The 17,181-nt window shown below is 33.6% G+C and overlaps 1 protein-coding gene across 2 annotated transcripts in view; it reads right to left on the reverse strand.

Annotated features, from left to right (window-relative positions):
- Nucleotides 1-7,153: 7,153 nt before the first annotated feature.
- LOC117565843 (uncharacterized) overlaps nt 7,154-17,181 on the reverse strand; it is a 328,547-nt gene continuing 318,519 nt past the window's right edge. For both annotated transcript variants that reach the window (XM_052007886.1, XM_052007885.1), the window contains one exon: nt 7,154-7,286. The gene's annotated coding sequence lies outside the window, so the exon portion shown is untranslated. The remainder of the gene's footprint in view (nt 7,287-17,181) is intronic.

A 17,181-nucleotide genomic window follows, 5' to 3' on the forward strand; every position in this document is an offset into this window, starting at 1 on the left:
CGATTAGATTAATATGAAGTTACATATGTATCCCTAATGAATGTGTTTTTAAAATACGATTAAAAGACACGTAAAACTATATTAGAAGTAAACATATTGACAAAAACCTTAAAAGAGTTAATACTGATCATTTGAAGTACTATTAACTATTTAGGTTTTTAACTACACACTATATATTTTGATTTAAAATTAGGGTAAATTCAAGAACAAATAATTATGAAAACTTGTTTGCTTCTAAAAAAAATTTGTATGTAGAGTTGAAGTTAATGAATTGAATTACATTTTGAAATACACTTTACTTTAGTTTGTCTAATTTTGATATTAGAATTTTGATGGGACTTATTGCCAGTTGAAGTTTGCTTTATAATTTGAATTTAGTATTCAAAAATGTTTTAGAATTTTTATTTGGATTATTGTTGAAGTTGAAATTTGCTTAATAATTCGATTTCAATATTTGGTTTGTTTTATTTTTCTATTAGAATTTGTAGTTGAAGTTTGCTTAATAATTTGAATTCAATACTTAAATATCTATTAGTTTAATTTGTTTTATTGTTTTTGTAGAATTTTTACGTGGATTATTGTTGAAGTTGAAGTTTGCTTTACAATTCGAATTCACTTTTTAAACACTTGACTTTGGTTTGTTTTATTGTCTGCAGCTCCGTGTGATTTTTAATAATTTGATCGTGAGTTTTGAAACACTTTACTTGAGAAATTTCTTTATTTTATTTCCTGGCAACCCTCGCAGCAAATGCAAAAGCAACAGTAACATCAGCTCAGGTTGTCTGTGTCTGTGTTTGAGTTTGAGTTTGTGTATTGTGGTGGGTGCTGCTGTTGCCATTTACCGCTTTGATGCCACATGCCCCATGCTCTCGGTTATGCCAACGATTATTGCGCCCTTTGCGGCACATCGACAATGGCAACAGAGCAACAGAAAATCGGGCATCGGGGGCATCGACTATAGCTTTTGGCATTCGCATTTCCTCATGGGATTCGCGATGTTCCGACGCCGTGTGGCATCTATGCTTCCTGTTCTTTTGATATTGTAATGTGCATAATAGGATTTTTATGACACCTTCAAATGCGAGGCAGAGGCAGAGGCAGACAGACAATGCTGCCACTTGCTGCCATCAGATGGCTTTCCCCTTCCAATTCCCCCTCTGCTGTGTGGCACACTCAACTCCCATCGCTTGTCACCAAAATGTTGCAAATTTTATCGGCCGGATGTGCTGTGCGTTGAAGATTTGCATGAGATCATGAATTTCACACGAGTCTAATGGCCACATTAGCATTGACTACACGCATTTATTGCCCACTTTCCACTTGCCTCTGCCCCTTACCCCCCTTAGCCACCTTACTGCCCCCTCAACTTGGCCAAATGCATGTGCTAAATTTTTAATATGCAAATTTTGGCGTTTTTGATACTTTAGCTTTGGCTCTCTCTCTCTCTCTCTCAGTTTCACCTTTAACATTTCATTTACACTTGTGCTGCATATTTTATTGCCTCATCTGCACTTGTGTAGTACAGTGTATTAGACGGAGAGAGTGGGAGAGAGTGGGAAAGAGACACGACTTCAGGCGACATATGATAAGCTTCTCCCTTAGGAAATTTACCCTGTACAGGAACACTTTAATAAACAATAAGATTTAATTTTCGCAACAATTTTGCTTGCTCATTTGGCATGCGTGGCCATAAACATTGCTCGAGCATTGCCGAGGATAAACATAAACATAAACATAACGATAAACATAAACATAACATAAACATAAACATTCAATTGCACACAACAGCAGTAGCATATGAGCAGGATTATTATTCAACTACTATCTTTTTGCGTTTATGATTTCTATTTGATTTCCTCAGATTTCTTCATATTTCCCACTCCATTTTTGTGGCAGAAAGTTTCCGAAGTTTTCGACTGCGATTCGTGTTTGAAAAGTTGCAAAATACTTTTGCTAGAAATGAACTATAATATCAAATATATTATGACACTTGTTCAGAATTAAGTATGCAGTATTATTGACACAGCAAATCGTTACTTGAATGGGATTTTAATAAGTTTAGAAAGTTTTTTTGTAGTTCAGCAATTTTACTAAATATTTCAATGAATTTTTAGAAATGTCGAAAGTCAATTGGTATAAAAGTAGCTAATCATAATTTAATACCAATTGACTTCTACATTTCTAAAATTGATTGTAATATTAAGTACAATTCCGCATATTTCTGAACACTGTCAGCTAATTTTGTTTTTATACCCGTTACCCATAGGGTAGAAGGGTAACTTTGTGCCGGCAGGAAAAGTATGTAATAGGTAGAACGAAGCATCTCCGACCCTATAAAGTATATATATTCTTGATCAGCGTCAACAGCCGAGACGATATAGCCATGTCCGTCTGTCTGTCTGTCCGTATGAACACCTAGATCTCAGAGACTATAGGAGATAGAGCTCTAATTTTTTTACGACAGCATTTGTTATGTTTGCACGCAAATCAAGTTTGTTTCAAATTTTTGCCACGCCCACTTCCGCAATAATGCAATATATGCAATAATTACTGTAGTATTTATGATTCCTAAAAATTTGGTTGATCAGATAAAAATTGTGGAAGTTATTAAAGAAATACTTTTGTATGGGCAAAAACGCCTACTTACTAGAGCTGGTATATTGTGCAGTCTATGGTATATTTTGAATGCGGTACTATATCGATATACCAAATATACCATTTGGTAAATTTTTAGTATTTTTACAGTATATTTGGTATATTTTGAGAATAATACCGCAAAATATATTGCTTTTATTTAAAATAAGTAGCGGGTATCTCACAGTCGAGTACACTCGACTGTAGCTTTCTTACTTGTTATTTACCAACTAGCAAAATTTAATATGCAGAAAAAAAACGTTATATAGTGTTGCTTCTGTCGCACTGCTATTTTAATGAGCACATCAGAATTTATAATAGTTTCAAATTAGCAAACCCAAGTATGCTCGACTGTGAGATACCCGTTAGCTATTGTGAATAAAAGTAACGCAGTGTGCGGTATACATTTGAATATATACCAAATTAATATACCGCAAATATACTAAAAACTATACAGAATGTCATATTTGGTATAAACTTTAAAGTACTATATTTGAAATATACTATAGAAGTCAAAATATAGCATATATTGTCTGCACAAAGTTATAAATTTATGTTGAATTTTTGTATTACTTTTTTTTTATAATTTTTATTTACCAACTAACAAAAAGAAATATGCAAAAAAAAAAAAAACATTATGTAGTGTTGCTTCTGTCGAACTGCTATTTTAATGACTGTATATCAAAATTTTGTAAATTTCCATATTAGCTTTGCTTAGAAACTTATCTAGAGTTCATAAATTATGCAAAATTGATGTAGTCAAAAGGATTTTTGCGATTTTTTGCGTTAAAATATATAATACTAGTGTGAATTTGGTATAATATTCAATATTTAGTATAAAATGCTAAGGAATAAAAAAAATGTTTTGAGGATTTGTAATTTCGACATTAATTTACAGTTATTTTTGTTAAGAAAGCGTGAAAGTGATTGCAAGTGATTTTGTGGAGCAAGTAAACATTGTTTAGATGATAAGAAACACGCGTAGTTGAAAGTTGACGTCAAATGCGGTTAACAAAATCAAGAGGGTGAAATCAGTCCTCTGTAAATAATATCACGTCAACGATAACGGAAACGGGAATGGAAACGGAAACGGGAAAAGAAAGAAAGAAAGCGACAACAAATTGTCGGGTGATAAATGGTCTTAACGGGATTTTATTTATTTTTTGTGTGCTCAATTTGACTGGTTGTTGTTGTTGGTTGTTGTTGTTGGTCGAGAGAGGAGGCATTACTTAATTTTAGCATAAAAGTGTACATAATTTGACATTGACAATAGACAACAATGGACACGGAGAGAAAGAACATGATGCTTCAGGGTTGACCTGGACCTAAATGAAGAGTGGCGAACGTTAATTGGAATAGAAAGGAGCGAAATGAGAAAGACAGAGAGAGAGAGAGAGTGAGAGAGAGGAAAGTGAAAATGCGGGAGGCAGGAACCCCAAAATTGATTAATTGGTTTGTGAGCGTCTAATTAAATAAAGCGGTTCTCCCGCTTGCCGGAGTTGAGAGCTGAAATTGGCACTACCCACCGAAGTGGTGACGCCTGACGTGGGTCCAACACTTCCGAGGGAGGCAAACGGGGATGGGGGGGGAGAGCAACTGCTTTACTTTAAAAGACCGCATTTTTACTTTTTTGTTTTTATTAATGTGACGGCTATTTGTTTCTAGTAAGCAATTACAAAGCAATTTTATAGCAATTACCTTCGTGTTCCCCAACAGCTTGGGACAAGGCATTTTAATGCCACCCCCTCTCCATCCCCCCCTCTGCATCCCCATCCCGTCTGCTGCCCCGTTGAACCGTTGAAATATGCAATTCACTCTCACCCAGCAGAAAAAAACGAAAACCAACTCGTCGTAAAGCAATTTTATCCTGACTCTGGGACAGATGTGACCATCATCATGTTGCCATGTGCTGTGAAATGATTTTACTTTCTTTACATTGTTCTTGTTTTTTTTTCGCTACTTTCGCTCCCATTTTCCCCGCTTAAGTCGACAGATTAGTCACCTACTGTCAGCTATAATTAGCCTTTGTTATTCCTTGCTCCTTGACCACCAAATTGCCGCAATCTTTCCCATTTTTGTTCCTTTTTTTCCCTTTTTTTCCTTTTTAGCTACAGGTAAGTTCATCTGCTTCAAGTAAGATAAATGTTTTCATTACTTGAACAATCTTTTTGCTTTTTTTTTTATTGTAAGCTTAAGATTTGTGGGCATAAATTAATGTCGTTTGACAGTTGGCAGGTGATTGTAATAACTGTCTAAGTGATCCCAATTACTAGAGAAGATTTGTTATAGATGCGAAAGAATTTAACTGATCTACTCTTGAGACAACATCGAGGAGATCCCAATTACTATATAAGATTTGTTATAGATGTATTCATATCAGAGAGAACATTTTTAGGACACTTTTCGAATTCAATACTTTGACCATTAATTTGCTAATTGAATAATAATTGTTTTTTTTTTTATGGAATTCAATAATTTGACTAATTTTAAACAAATATATGGAGCATTTCTTTTTTTTATGGATACAGAAATGTTTAATGAACAATAAATACGTTGAAGAAACAGTAACAGAACAATTTTTAAGTTACTCTTGGTTTCAAAATTATACCAAATATAAAAATAAGCAAAAAAGAAATAATGTTTTTATGCTACGATATCATAGACACTTAACAAATAAAAATATAAATATATATATATAAGAAACCTTGCTTACATTTTATTATAATCTCTTATTAATAAGCTTAGCAAAATATATCTGCAGTTCAATAATACTGAAAAATGATATAGCCAAAACGATTTGGGATTTTTAAGTTAAAATATACTAGTATATAGATGGTATAATATGCTATAGGAACTATGATTTTGTTGGATATGCATTTGGCAACGATACTCGTACTTGTGGTCATTTGGGCACACTGTCAATAAGTATCGATATGGTGAAACATTTCCTTCTGAATGCAACTAATTTATATAATTTCAATTCATCAATAAAATCTCTGAATTATAATCAAACTACATTAGAGCAACAAGGCTAAGAAACCCGCTACCTTTTTTTAATAAAACAATATTTTAAAAATATACCAAAAGTACCTCGAAGAAATACGAAAATAAACCAACAGCTATATTTGGAATATACTCGATACCCATCTTCCATAAAACCGTATTCTACAAATATACCACAGAAATACTAAAATATATCAAATGCCATGTTTGGTACATCGATATGGCAATACATTTAAAATATATACCATAGAGTAGGAAATATACCAAGCAATTAAGTAGTATTGCATTTAAATTGAGACTAAGTAAAAAAGCATAAAGGTACTTAGTGTAATAGTTAACTTATTTTGCAATTAAGTAAATGCAATTCCGCGTTCAAAAGTTTGCAGTTTCCGTTTAAATTTAAATCTATGTTTTTTGTTTGTTTTGTTTTTGTGGGTTTTTTTTTTGGGGGTATTTTACTATAATTTTTTGTGCTCGCTATTTGGTTGTTTAAAAATGCAAAGAATTTCCTTTTGATGTAGTATGTCGCATCTGGTTGTGGCTTATGAAATGACGACTGCTCTTCTCTCTCTCTCTCTCTCTCTCTCTTCGCTCCCCCCCAGGCGCTCCCCTTCTTCGCCACTCAGAGGGGGAAGTTGACTTGTTAAAAAGGGCCAACGGCGGAAGGAAGAAGGAAGAAGTTTTTCCAGAAAATTTACCGATAATGCGTAAAATTCCATTAAATCGGGTGTAATTAAATGACATTTACTTTGGCCACATTAAAAAGAACATAAATCAGCGACGCGACGCGACTCGAAGGCAACAGAAAAAAAAAGAAAAGCAAAGCATATTTTTGGCTCGCGGCCCTCGGACTTGACCTGGACCTAGACTCGAAGAGGAGGGGTGAAAGGGAGGGGGAAGCGGGAGGGGGGGATGTAAATGCCGCCAACAGTTTCGCCCTCGTTTGCGTACAACACAAAAAAGCCAAAACAAATATGGGGTGAATTGCTGCTGAGAACTTAAATGGATACTGAAAAGACGACGACGACGGAATCTGTAAAGAAACCTAATTTATTGAAAAATTGTTGCTGCGGGGTGAGAAGAAGAAGAAGTTTCCTTGACTTTTTGTTGTTGTTGTTGCTGTTGTTGTGCCAAAGGCATGCTGTGACCTTTTCTTTGTTTGTGTTCACAGTGTTATAAAGACAACATTCTACTACTTAATGTCCGTCGCACCATTCCCGCTGGCAGTTACCACACACTCTCCCCATCTCCCTCTCCACCCCCCTCTATACAACCGCGCTTTTGTAGAAAAAAAAAAAACTGAACTGAAATGTGTTGCATCAAAGAACAAGTTTTGTTCATAGCTTCCCAACCCCCAAGCCCAAACCCAAGCCATGTTTATGGGCAAGTCCAGCATGGGGAGAGCGTCTAAAAGCCACAAAATCTTGCATTAACAAAATATTTGAATAAAGCATAAAAAACAGGGGAACACGGAACACGGAAAAGAACAAAATATTACTTTTAATACATTACTCACTTTGATTAGAAATTACGGCGAGTCACTTGCACAGCAGCAAATAAATGCGAAATTGTAAACAAATTATGGGGAGTCAATTTTCAGTTGCATACATCGCTCGCATCGAGTGAATGTTCTCTTGATCCACCATTAGCTGCAAGTAGTAAATAAATCAAATACAATTTTTAGTAATTCAAATCATTATTTTTGTTTAAATTTGAGCATAAACTTCAAGCGCTTTAATGGAATATGCATTTTTAAATTTAAAAAAAAACATAGCATACATTTTGGGGCTAATACAAACGAACTTGAATATAAACTCTGAGATCTCACTTAAAAGTAAATGCTGCGCTTTCTTGTTATTGAATCTAGTTATATTGTTCTATAATATATCAATTAATTCTCTTAATTCTCTAGAGGGTCTTGTATACTTTGACCTCTGTGGTATATTTCGAGTGTAGTAAGATACCACAGAAATTAAAACCATTTTTGTTTAAATTATAGCTTAGTTGTTAGTAAGCAACGCTCATAAACTTCAAGCGCTTTAATGGAATATGCATTTTTAAATTTAAAAAAAAACATAGCATACATTTTGGGGCTAATACAAACGAACTTGAATATAAACTCTGAGATCTCACTTAAAAGTAAATGCTGCGCTTTCTTCTTATTGAATCTAGTTTTATTGTTCTATAATATATCAATTAATTCTCTAGAGGGTCTTAGCTGTTTTGGCTGAGAAATCTGGTATATTTTTACCTATGTATGTGGTATATTTCGAATGTAGTAAGATACCACAGAAATTAAAACCATTTTTGTTTAACTTATAGCTTAGTTGTTAGTAAGCAACGATTATAAACTTCAAGCGCTTTAATGGAATATGTATTTTTAAATTTAAAAAAAAACATAGCATACTTTTTGGGGCAAATACAAACGAACTTGAATATAAACTTTGAGATCTCACTTAAAAGTATATGCTGCGCTTTCTTGTTATTGAATCTAGTTATATTGTTCTATGTTATAATATATCAATTAATTCTCTAGAGAGCCTTAGCTGCTTTGGCTGAGAAATCTGGTATATTTTTACCTATGTATGTATGTGGTATATTTCGAATGTAGTAAGATACCACAGAAATCAAAACCATTTTTGTTTAAATTATAGCTTAGTTGTTAGTAAGCAACGATTATACACTTCAAGCACTTTAATGGAATATGTATTTTTGATTTAAACAAAAACAAAGCATACTTTTTGGGGCAAATACAAACTAACTTGAAGATCAGCTTTGGGATGTCTTCAAAAGTAGAATTCTTAATTTTAAATAAATGCTGCGCTTTATTGTTATTGAATCTAGTTATATTGTTCTACAATATTTAAATTACATACTTTACTATAGTGCGTACCATACTTTTTGTTACAAATACAAACGATCTTGAAGATCAGCTTTTGGGATCTCTCCAGAGGAGAATCCTTGACTTATTGAATTTAGTTATATTGTTCTACAATATTTAAGTTACTTCACAATTGAGTTTTTAGTTGCTTTGGCTAACAATCTGGTATATTTTGACCTCTGTGGTATATTTCAAATATAGTAATATACCACAGAGATCAAAATATACCAGATTGTCAGCCAAGATCCACTAAGATCCGATGCCGAAAAAAAATAATATTATCAAATTATATATTTTTTTAGTGCATAACTACAGCAATATACCAAATACGCCTTTTGGTATATTTTTGTATTAATGCAGTGTAATAATTTGGTGTATTGTAAGAATAATTCCACACTTTTTTACTTCTAATCAAAATGGGTAGCTTTCTTAGATCTTCGTCATAGATATTGATATACTAAATACATATATACGGTATATTTTTAGTATTTTTGCAGTATAAGTTTACTGTTATTTAAATTCTTAAAAATATAATAAATTGATACTTTCTCACAAATATTTATATAAGATATTAGTTCTACTGACTGTAATTGTGTAAATTGATATTTTCCTAAAAATAATTATATAAAATTTAAGTTCTATTGACAATATTTTGCTTAATGAGTTTGAGATCAACTGCAAATCGTTTATGCGAATCGAATTCTTTCGACTCTTTCAAATTTGTTGTCTAAAATTGTTATTCAAAGTGACAGTGAAAATATGAAAATATGCCAACCCCCCCCCCCAGGGTCGAGCTCAAGAACACTTGTAAATATCTTCGCACATACTCACGATAGAATGTGGCTGGCTTTGCCTCCTCCCCTTTCTCCTTCCTTCTATCTAATTCCCTTTGTTGGTGTAAGTATGTGGTGGAATCAATATGCTTCTTCGACAGCTAAAGGCAGTTAATCGTAATCGTAGTCAATTGCTTCAAAGTAACTTATACACGCTTTTCACGCACAAAAACCACGCTGGAAGCAAAACCAAAAGCAGAAGCAAAAGCGAATGCGAATGCCACAACCCACAACAATATTTGTCTTTGACCCTATTATTTACTAAATTACCTTTTTCCTCTTTTGGCCAAAAAGAGCTTACCCCCAAAAGAAAGAGCAAACAGCAAACCAGCAGCTACCTCAGTTGTTATCCTGGCTCTGGATATTGCCATTTCCGGTGCTACATTGCCTCTCTCTCCCCATATGGAATTCCTCAAGCTTAAGTATTCGCACACACACAGAGAGAGTAGAGAGTGAAGGGGAGAGCTGGATGGGTGGAAGGGTGGTGGCAACGACTCGTCAGCATCTGCAGGTGAATTTATTTCTTTTGCTCGGGTTAATCCACTACAAAAGCAAGTGAACTGAACAACAACCTGAACTGACTTAGACGACGACAAGGACGTGAGCTCAAGGACTCGAATAGAGAGCTGGGGGCCATAGCCATATACTATATAGTATTTAGTATTAGCTGAACTCATTCAGAGAAAAGAGTGGAGGGGGCGGGAGTGAAGTGAGCAGCCCCCGAGGTGGTAAACGTGTGTGTACAAAGTGATTATCATTTCTTTAAGTGATTTCAACATTACCTTAAGGTATTTCGCCTTAATTGAAAACGTTTCCTTAAATGCCTGCGCTCCGGCTTTGTCCTTTGTCCTTTTGTGGTTGAATGCTTCGACACAAAACTTTTGCTACACACACACACACACACACACACAAACACTGTGATTAACTCTATAGAGCATTTATTGTCTAAATAAATGCGAAACAACGAATAGTTTTATCCCTATCTCTCTCGCTCTCTCTCTCTCTTGCTTTTTGTCACTGCTTTGTCTATCCTAAAGAACGCGTGCTTCTTCTTCTGCACTAGAACAACTAACTAACGCCCGGAATTCCTAATTTTCCACATCTCTTTGTGTCTATTAAACGAATGTGCCATTCATGGCTTTTGCTTTGGCTTATTTTTGCTATGTTTGTTGTTTGTATTTTGGCACGATTTCTCACAATAGTTAAATAATTAAAATACACTGATATACTAACAAATATACTATACTATATACTATAAAATGTTTTGTTCTTTTTTTTAAATATATATATTGATTTACTTTGCTTATATGAAGAGGAATCCTGGCAATAGTTCAAAGATAGAAGTACACAAATATACTATATACTAACAAATATACTGTATTATATACAAAAAAAAAATGTTCTCTTCTTGTTTTTTATATAAATATGTTGATTTGCTTTCTTAGTTATATGAAAAAGAATTCTGGCAACAGTTCTAAGTTAGTATACTATACTAACTAGTATACTATACCAATATACTACTATATACTAACAAAAGTTCTATACAATATACTGGAAAATGTTACTTCTTTTTTTTAATATAATAACTTGATTTGCTTTGTCAGTTGTATGAACAAGAACTCTGACAACAGTTCAAAGAAAAAAGTATACAGATATACTGTATACTAACAAATATACTATTCTACACTTTATACTAGAAAATGTTTTCGTCTTTTTTTAAATTGAAATATGCAATTTTGCTTTCTTAGTTATATGAAAAAGAATTCTGGCAACAGTTCAAAGTGGAAAGTATAAAAATATACTATACAGATATACTATACAGATAAAAATATACTATACAGATATACTATACACCAACAAATATACTATATTCTACTATAAAATGTTTTCTCCTAATATTTTTTTTAATATTTCTGACAACAATTCAATGATAGCAGCTTACAGATGTACTATATACTAACAAATATACTGTATACAATAAAAATACAATATACTAGAAAATGTTTTCTTCATTTTTTTTAATATAAATATGTTGATTTGATTTTATGAGTTATATAAAAACTAATTCTAATATTCTATTAAGATTATAAATATATATATTTTTATTTTTGGTAAGCTATCTTAAAGCAAAGAAAGCTGAATATAAAAGGGTACTTTATTATTTGATGTTTTGTTAAGTATCCAGACATACTATATAGATATACTATATACTATACTATGATCTTATCTTTAAGCAAAAGAGTCCGAATACTTAAAGCTTACTATTTTATTTGATTTCCTTTTAATTTTAAGAAAAATTCATCTAATATGAAGTCTATCGTTTTATAATACTTTTTATTTGGTTTACATCATAAAATTTTAATATAATTTTTGATATGACTTTGATTTGTTTTCAAACAAAAGAATTTGTCTAATATGGAGCAGAATTAAATAATATTTTGTGTGTACAATTTTGTGAAATTCTATTAATTTAGGTTTTTTAACATGTAGTATATTCATAATGCACCGACTAAACTTTAAAAGTCTATTCTATTTGTTTTGTGTGTGTTTTCGATTCGCGTTTGGAGCAGCGCTCATAATTGTTGCTTTCATTAGATATAATACGCCCAGGTAAAAGTATATAACATAATATACATTTCATTCATAGCCGGTTGTTTTTGGGACTGTGTTGTAGTTGGGTTACATAATTATGCAAATATTTATGAACATGTTGACCCTTTAGCGAGTGGGCCATAATTCCTTGACAACGGTTTGTGCAAGCGCACATAAAACCTGATGGGCCCATTTCGGACTATGGATTGTCCCGGTGTGTGTGTGTGTTTTTTTTTTGTTGGGGTCTATGCGCTTTAAACATTAATAGATGCATAATTTAAAAAGCGAAAAAAAAGATGAGCAAATGAGAAAGAAGAAGATGCTGGGACTAACAAGGGGTTAATTAATAATGTTCCAGGCGGAGGCTGAAAAGCATAACAACCTGTACTTATTTGGGAATCCATTCAACAAATGGCAACTCTTTAAAAGGGTCCTGTTCTTGTTGGTGTCTTAAAGCCAGCCAGGGCTGCCACCCTTTGCTTTCTTTTTTTTGTACTGTTTGGAAACTTTTCTTTTTTGTGCTTTTTTGTTTTAATTATTATTATGCTGGATAGTCAGGCCTTTGGCTTTAGCTTTATAGCCTTAGCTGCAGTCGAAAATCTAACCGGGCAAACTTTCAAGTCCCGGCAATTACTATCTGCCAGCCTAATGAAGACCACGGACAGGAGCAGAAACAGGAACAGAAAACAGGAGGAGAAACAGAATCCGAAGCTGGTCCAGCTTCAGCTTCAACGAAACAACAACTCAAACCCAAAACGTGACTCCCGAATGTCGTCGTCGACTGGTGAAGTGGGTGGTCGGAGGGGTGGTCGGAGGGGGGGACTACTGCAGGAGTTTGTCGTTTTTAATCTGCTGCGAAGGGTGGCAACACAGCCAGGAGTTTCATCCTTATACAGGAGAAGGAAGAAGGGGAGTGTCGGCAGCTCGGTGTCTGGGGGGGTGCCAAAATGATTGCGAAATTGAATTTTCAATTTTATTTTTCAAATGAAAAATTCAAAAGCAAAAAGCAACAACGGCTGCGCTCTTCTCGTCACCGTCTCTGTCTCCGTCTCGACGACCGACAAAATATTTATTGCATATAAACTTTTATTACGATTTGTGTTTATTTGCTCAACCTCTTTTCAATTAGAAGTCAACTCGGCACAGCCTCATAAAACAAAAGCCCGACCAAAAACACACGCCAAAAACGTGAAAATGAAAATAAATATAAATATAAATATCAAAATGATGTTGCAAGTGAAATCGTCTTTCGAGTCGTGCATTAACTAATGCACACAAAAAGAATTCATTCTTTTATTTTTGAATATTTGATAGCTTTGTCGGCTATGGAGAAGCACAGTATATCTCAGACATATCTCCTCCCTATATTTTCTATATTTCTGTATCTAAATCCTAATATTCGTTTTCCTAATGATCGCCATAAGTTATTTAAGAAATTCTATTGCACCAGCTTACTACGTATTTTATTTGCTTTCGCTGGCAATCTGGTATATTTTGTTCTTTATGGTATATTTCGAATTTTTAGTATTTTTGGTATATTTGAAGAATAATACCGCAATGTTTTGCTAGTACTGGTATATTTTGATCTTTATGGTATATATCGAATTTTTAGTATTTTTGTAGTATATTTGGTATATTTGAAGATTAATATAGCAATGTTTTGCTATTACTGGTATATTTTGTTCTTTATGGTATATTTCGAATTTTTAGTATTTTTGTAGTATATTTGGTATATTTGAAGAATAATACCGCAATGTTTTGCTATTACTGGTATATTTTGTTCTTTATGGTATATTTCGAATTTTTAGTATTTTTGTAGTATATTTGGTATATGTGAAGAATAATACCGCAATGTTTTGCTATTACTGGCATATTTTGTTCTTTATGGTATATTTCGAATTATTAGTATTTTTTAGTATATTTGGTATATTTGAAGAATAATTCCGCAATGTTTTTCTATTACTCAAAAAAGTTAGCGGCCCAAATCTTCCCTATGTAATTGTTAGTTATTTGCCAAATCTAACCCAATTCTGCGTCCTATATATCCTGACTAATGTTCATCTGGGCACACTGTCAATAAGTATCAATAGTTCGATATAATTGTTTTTGAAGTTAGTCTTTTTAAGTATAGTATACAACTGAATGAAACTACAGTTATATAACATGGTTTCAGGACATCAATAAAAAATCATTTATAATCAAATTACATCAATCCTATATATTTGGCCCCACATCTTAAATTCATAGTCGACATATCATTTAAAATATCTATTCATTTTTTAAGTCTACGATATTTTCCCTCAAGGAATTGCCCTAGATTTAAATCAAATCTTCGCCTTGTATCTGTCATATCTTCTCTTTATCTTTCATACTTCTGTGCTATATCTTTTCTACATATTTGTAATATTTGTTTATCGGCTATATCTTCCCCCAATATTTCCTCTATATCTCCTTCTTCTTCATATTCATTTCATATTTTTTCGCCATATCCCGCCTATATTTTCTATGCATTTGTGCTATATCTTGGCTATATCCCTGATAGAAGTGAATGATATGGTGAACAAAAACCATATTTCTTCTATGTCTTTTATGTATCTTCACCATTTCATCACATTGTCTTTGCTATATATTCGCTATTTATAGCTTATCATATTTCTACCTTATATCTTCTTTATATTTTTTACACTTTATCCCATTGTTTTTCCATATTTTCGCTATACATATCTCTGATATATTACCTACTCATAACTTCATTGCATATCTGACTCTTTACGGCATCATCTTTGCTATATATACGTTATAACTCTGATGTATATCGATATCTTCTTTGTATTCTTGACACTTCATTCCATTATCTGTACTATATCTCTGATATATTGTTCGCCATATTCCTCTCCCATATCTTCTTTATATTTTTGACACTTTATTGCATAATTTGCTATATTTCTGATATCTATATTCCATATATTCTTTACATATACTATATGTAATACTTTAACTCTTATATATTATCTACTCATAACTTCATTGCATATCTGACTCTTTACGGCATCATCTTTGCTATATATACGTTATAGCTCTGATGTATTTCGATATCTTCTTTATATTCTTGACATTTCATTCCATTATCTGTACTATATCACTGATATATTGTTCGCCATATTCCTCTCCCATATGTTCTTTGTATTTTTGACACTTTATTGCATAATTGGCTATATTTCTGATTTCCATATTCCATATATTCTTTACATATATGTAACTATAGTATATATACTATATGTAATACTTTATCTCTTATATATTATCTATTTATAACTTCTTGGCTGACTCTTTACCGCATCATCTTTGCTATATATACGTTATAACTCTGATGTATACCTATTTCTTCTTTATACTCTTGATACTTCATTCCATTATCTGTACTATATCTCTGATATATTGTTGATACTATATTGCATTATTTGCTATATATTCTTTATATATGTATGCTATATATTATACTTTATATCTGATATATTATCTATTTATATGTTCTTTGTATTCATGACACTTTATGGCATTATTCCGGCATATTTCTCGGCCGTTTCCCTCGCTCTTCTCCTCGACCTCGACCGCACCTCGGTGTCATCAATCGATCAGCCGCCTTCAATCAGCCACACCCCTGCCATTTAGCACCAGAGGGCGGAAGGAGGGAGGACACAGCACAGCACAGCTCGGCAATTTGTTCTGCCCTGAAAGTGGACGCGACACGACCTGTAGCCCTGGCCAGCTTGCCCCCCTCTCCTCACCGAGTGTGGATGCGTGGCACATTCGTGTTGCAGGTCAAACATCACGCAACAGCAGCTAAATGATTGATGATTGTCATACACATGAAATTGTTGGAGGAGTGGGGAGGGAGGAGGATTAAGGTGGGGTGGAGTTTTCAATTATTATTTGCCACAGTTGGTCGCGTGATTTGCTTTTGTTTCCTTGCGCTTGTTTGCGCCGCATATTACGACAGGACAACACCAGTCTGTCATTTGTGCATAACTTAAGCACAGGCATCGGCAGCTCACAAATAAATCCCGACACAAACCTAATGGCAAAGTGACAGTAAACACACACACAAAAGAACTGAGAGAGAGGAGAGAGAGAGAGAGAGAGAGCGATGATGATGATTCGTTAAAAAAAAGATTGCACAAGTCATGCTCATTAATTAAACCCAGACGCCACTTGGTAATTGCAGATTCAAATTTCTCAACAACATTTATTTGTGTCAACTCATCACAGATGGAAGAACTTTTCATGGGAAATTTCGAATAAGCTGAAAAGCAGCCAACTAATCATGTAGCATCTACTTCTGATAATATGTTACTACCACTACTTTGTATTCCTCTCTAGCGAAGCATCTTTTTTTGTTTTGGGACATTCATTTAATATCCAAAATTTGAAACAGCTTCCTCACAACTTTTAAACAACAAATTTTAATAAGTTAATAAGGATTTAGCTTCTTCTTAACGAGTTGACAGCGCTTTCACAGTGTTAAGTTGGCAGCACGAAAACCTAACCTGAAGTTGGCAGCATTTTATAGTGTAAAGTCAGCACGAAAATCTGACAAACTCTGCAGACTTATAAAATAAGTTCTCAATAAGTTGAAAGCCATTTTATAGTATTCAGTTGGCAGTACGAAAACCTGACAAACACCAAAAGCTTATCAAATACCTTCTCAATAAGTTGACAGCGTTAAATTATCAACTGGAAAACCTGACTTGACCTGAAGTTGGCATCGCATTTACAGCGTTAAGTTGGCAGCACGAAAAACTGAAAAGCATCAAAGACCGTCAAAGACATTCTCAATAAGTTGGCAGCCCTTTTACACCGTTAAGTTGGCAGTACCAAAACCTGGGTAACACCATAGACTTATCAAAAGCATTCTCAATAAGTTGGTGGCACTTTTACAGTGTTAAGTTGGCAGCACGAAAACTTGATTTGAAGTTGACAGCGCATTTACAGCGTTAAGTTGGCAGCACGAAAAACTGAAAAGCATCAAAGACCATCAAAGACATTCTCAATAAGTTGGCAGCCCTTTTACACCGTTAAGTTGGCAGTACCAAAACCTGAGTAACACCATAGACTTATCAAAAGCATTCTCAATAAGTTTTTAGCACTTTTACAGTGTTAAGTTGGCAGCACGAAAACTTGATCTGAAGTTGGCCGTGCATTTACAGCGTTAAGTTGGCAGCACGAAAAACTGAAAAG

The sequence above is a fragment of the Drosophila albomicans genome, chromosome X (genome assembly GCF_009650485.2).
Source record: "Drosophila albomicans strain 15112-1751.03 chromosome X, ASM965048v2, whole genome shotgun sequence".
NCBI classification, from domain to species: Eukaryota; Metazoa; Arthropoda; class Insecta; order Diptera; family Drosophilidae; genus Drosophila; species Drosophila albomicans.